Source organism: Octopus bimaculoides, chromosome 18 (assembly GCF_001194135.2).
Source record: "Octopus bimaculoides isolate UCB-OBI-ISO-001 chromosome 18, ASM119413v2, whole genome shotgun sequence".
Taxonomy (NCBI): domain Eukaryota; kingdom Metazoa; phylum Mollusca; class Cephalopoda; order Octopoda; family Octopodidae; genus Octopus; species Octopus bimaculoides.
The window spans coordinates 7,268,171-7,272,998 of record NC_068998.1 but is presented as its reverse complement, the minus strand read 5'-3'; the positions used below and the strand labels follow the sequence as shown (position 1 = coordinate 7,272,998).

Genomic DNA, 4,828 nt, shown 5'->3' with positions numbered 1-4,828 from the left:
TATATATATATATATATATATATATATTTACTTCTTTAGAGTCATTGGATTGCGGCCATGCTGAAGCACCACCTTCAAGATTTTAGTCAAACAAATCGACCTTAATACTTATTTTTTATTTGGTGTGTGCGTGTGCGTGTGCGTGTTTTAGACTGGTATTTATTTTACCGGTATCCTTCACCAAAAGTAAAGGGACGCAAACAAACCGATACTGGTCGTTTCGTGGTGGGAGGGCAAACACATAGACATGTAGACAATGATACACATAAATACACGATGGGCTTCGACAGAGTTCCAGTCAACTAAATTAACTTACAAAGCATTGCTCGGTTCGGGGATAAATAGATAGAAGCGTAAACGCGGTGAGCTGGCAGAGTGGTTAGCACGCCGGGTGAAATGCTTATCGGCCATATCACGTTGAAAGCACCGGTTCTCGTCCGATCACCGAAGTTAAGCAACATCGAGCCTAGTTAGTACTTAGATGGGTGACCGCTTGGGAACCCTAGGTGCTGTAAGCATAAAGGCGGCGAGCTGGCAGAAATGTTAGCACACCGGGCGAACTGCTTAGCGGTATTTCGTCTGCCACTGCGTTCTGAGTTCAAATTCCGCCGAGGTCGACTTTGCCTTTCATCCTTTCGGGGTCGATAAATTAAGTACCAGTTACGCACTGGGGTCGATGTAATCGACTTAATCCCTTTGTCTGTCCTTGTTTGTCCCCTCTATGTTTAGCCCCTTGTGGGCAATAAAGAAATTAGATAGATAGAAGTGTACAGGCATTAAGAAACTAAGAAACACACACAGAACATCACTCATTAGACATTTTCAATTGTTATCGCAATCATATTTTCTTCATTTATTGTTTGCCTTAAAGAATTCTAAGATATATAACCAACCAAACCATCGGCATTCAGAAGTTTATCGCAACCAAAGCTGTTTGTGTACATGTGTGCTGGAGACTTATATTAGATGATAATTTATTAGTAACTTCTGGCATTGTTCTCGACAAAATTAGAATTATGATTGATTATCACACCGTTTCTGTAATCTTTGAATCTTTAAACCAACAGAAAACCTATTTAAATTTTTCTTAATCTGTTGTGATATCAATATTTATCAGTGAGTTGTCCGCCCCCTTCTTTTTTCGGTGACACGAAGCAATATTTCACTATTTTAAGAACGAATTCCATCAGCGGGCTTTTTATCTGCTGCTGTTATTGTTGTTTAGCTTCAGATCATCCTTGACCAAACAGACATTTGGTCAAAGGTGTCACAGTCATGACCAAGATATCTTTTTTATTCAGACCTGTCCTTTTCCAAAATGGCAGCGTGCGATATGAAAGCGATATTTGTTAATCTTAACCTACAATGTACAAACTCTTTCGTTGTATCTTATTTGTGTTAGAAGGGATGGTATTTGGCCTGTTGTAAATATAGCTTTGTATTCCACTAGTTGCGTGGATTTCTTTTTCCCTCTCATTTAACACTTTTGTTCCTATATTTCTGTTGAAATACATTTTGTTTCAATTAATTTTGAAAATAACGTAGCATTTACGAAAATTAAAGAAACTATCCTTATTAAGCGGGTATTTGGAACATATTCACGTTGACTGAAGGTTTTAAATAAGAGCAGTGTAAAACAGGACGTTTGTATCATAGAACAAGGGACTGTCTCAAGTGAGTTACTGTCAAAAGAGTCGTGCAGTCTGGCTGCAGATACAGTTGTGGCTAAGGGGTTAAGTTGGTCGCATCGCAACAGTGATGTTCCGGGTTTGATTCCACTGCATAGCACCTTGAGCGGGTATCTTTACCATAACCAAGTCAAGCCATTTAGAGCGAAATTGAGCTGACGGAAACTGGCGAAGCCAATCTGGTGGACTATATTTTTTATTCAAAGTTCGGATTCTTATCGCGTAACTTATCATGCTCATTCTCTCTGAGGATTTATACTAAGGGAACAGGAGCCTGTAGACTACTCCGCCACTTGCATTTAGTTCAAACAAAAGACCCATCGGCACCTGCAATTAATTCTGTCTCTCGGATATAATTTACATTTGGTAAATGAAGAAGAAGTGTATAGTTACATTCGTGAATCATGCGTTTCGGCATTTTCAATACTCATAGCTACAACGTTTATCGTCTGACACTTCGCCACTGGTAAATCACTAACTGTTTATCTTGCAAGCGCATTCGAACCATATGCCCAAGCTCAAAAATACTTAGTTCTTCTATAGCAGTACAATTGCTAACACCTCATCCTACAACTAAAACAGAGTGTATGTGTACAAAATAGGTTTCTGGTTTTCCATATAATTACACATAATTACGATACTATTTTCTGTCTGCTCTCTATATTTATCAGTCAATAGTTAGTAATTGCATTTATTAAATGATATTTATTAATTTCTGTTTCTGCTGTAGCTTTACCCCCATCAATTTGCGCAATTCATTGTCGTTCTACTGTGTATTCAGTTACGAGAAACCTGAACTGAATTAAACTAAACTATTTGACACAACTCAATGATTATACTTTAACATGCACATCTATTTTAGAACGAAATTTATGGCTGATTATATCCTTGCTCGAAAATTAGATAGCATTTCTTTATTTTTTTAATTTTATTTATTTGTTCATTACATTTTCTTTTTTCTTTTTTTTTAAACGAAAACTCCACAGAATTTTAATTCGTAAACATGTCATTAAAATGTCGCAAGTTAACGCAAGTATATTCGCACTAGAGTCATAAAAAAAAGGAAACAAAATACAGAAGAAAAAATTCTTAAACATTTCAATTTGCAAAACTGAAAATAATTCAAAGTAAGTGTTCTTTTTTGTGAAACACTAGTCATTTGCTCCTCAACTTATTTATGTATACAATGTAATTTCAGAATAAGACCGTTGTTGGATTTTAAGTTTTCAGCGAGTCGGCCACTGGTTCACTGTTATTCCGATTACAAGAATAAGAGAGTTGTCTGTCGAATATAATAAACAGCACCAGATAGTTCTGTTCGAATGCATTAGTTTAACATTTGTTTTTTGCCGATACATGCGGGCTAAGTGTTGTTCTTTTATTTATTTATTTTACATTTTGTTTCACGTGGAGACATATTTGTATTGTTACTCAAAATATAATAATAGACTACTGCGTCTATTTATATAGATATTAAAAACGGAGAAGGCCGATTTATGGGATTGCCTTCGGTTTTCCGCCCATAAAAGCTTTAGCTTTATGGCGTATCGTCAGATCCCCAAACCTGTTGTCCCATGACCTTTTAACAGTATGGAAGGGAATATATATATATATATATATATATATATATATGTATTTCTTTTCTTTGTTTCCATTTATCAATTACTATTGCAGTAGTGGAGGCACAATGGCCCAGTGATTAGGGCAGCGGACTCGCAGTCGTAGGATCGCGGTTTCGATTCCCAGACCGGGTGTTGTGAGTGTTTATTGAGCGAAAACACATAAAGCTCTTCGAGGCCCAAACTTCTGAGTTCTTTTACAGAGCTTAGGAAAACTGAAGGACCACTGCAATAAGTGTGTCATTTATAAATAACTGATCCTCTTGCGTTTTGTTTTACGCAAAGCCAGGAACTTTTCAGTACACCCTCGTATGCATGCATGTAATCGTATGTATGTATGTATGTATGTATGGCAGGAGAGATATACACTGTACAGTTCAGCTAACTGCCACTAAACTAGTCTTCAGATGTATTTAGCACACTTCAGTCTGTTGCAAGATTTCTGTGTAGATTACAGTTCCCTCCTCTGCATCCTCGCCTTTTCTGTTGATGGTCGCCAATCTGGTACAGTTTTATGAAGGTTGTGGATATCTGTCCTTTCTCATTTGACAAGCTTATATATAAATACAAAATTAACTAAATAAGTGAATGAATTAAAAAAAAAACGTTTAGCAAAGTTGATAATAAGGAGGATATCCAGTTCACAGACTGTATATGATATTTCAGCTATCTTAATTTATAATGTACTCAAACTCGAAAACAGAATAACGGAATCAACAAGAAATTTCGATAAATTAAAAAAGAGAGAGAGAAAAAAAAAAGATACTGTATTGGAAAACACACACATATATGTGTATTTTGAGAGCTGTTTTATTTTACTTTTTAAATTTTGCTGTATTTTTCTTAAACGTTATTTAGTTAGAAACCAATCGTTAAAAAAAATTGTTTGTGATTAACAAATATTTTTTTTATTTTTATTATTATTATATAAAATTTCGGAAAAAAAATAGGAAGTGTATTTGTATAAGATACTCTACGACAGTGAATCGATACAAAAACACGCCAGACCGTGCATTTCAAATGAATTTAAAGTGTTATCTTACCTTTATTATTAGATTTATTTAAGTCGACAGGGAAATTATAACTGTACAAACAAACTCTCGTAAACGAAAGACATTTAGTTTTGTTTGCAAACATTTTACTTCTTTAGTATATATATATTATGTGTGTGTGTGTGTTCTATATATTTTTCTTTATTTAGAATTTCTATATTCTATGACGTATCGTTTCTCACTGCTAAAGCTTTTAAGGAGACTTAATTTATCAACTTAATTTACCAATGATATTCCGTTTCTCTCAAGTTGAAAGTAAGCAATTTTCAAGGCTATGCACCCAATTAATCCAATAGTAAATGTAACTTATTTATTTATTTATTTTTGAAGGTATATTTAAGCTACTTGTAACAAATCTAGGAATTTACTGTAGATAACATATTTCAAGCTCTTTATTTCAATGTTAATCCATTAGGACAAAATAATTTATTTTCAAACACAGATCTTTACTACGTAAACGATAAGGAAA

General features: G+C 34.7%; 1 non-coding gene across 1 annotated transcript; it reads left to right on the top strand.

Moving 5' to 3' along the window:
* The first annotated feature begins 398 nt into the window (after window positions 1-398).
* LOC128249961 (5S ribosomal RNA) lies at window positions 399-518 on the top strand. The gene has a single exon (XR_008266109.1). It is a non-coding gene; the product is annotated as a 5S ribosomal RNA (ribosomal RNA).
* The last annotated feature ends 4,310 nt before the right edge of the window (window positions 519-4,828 follow it).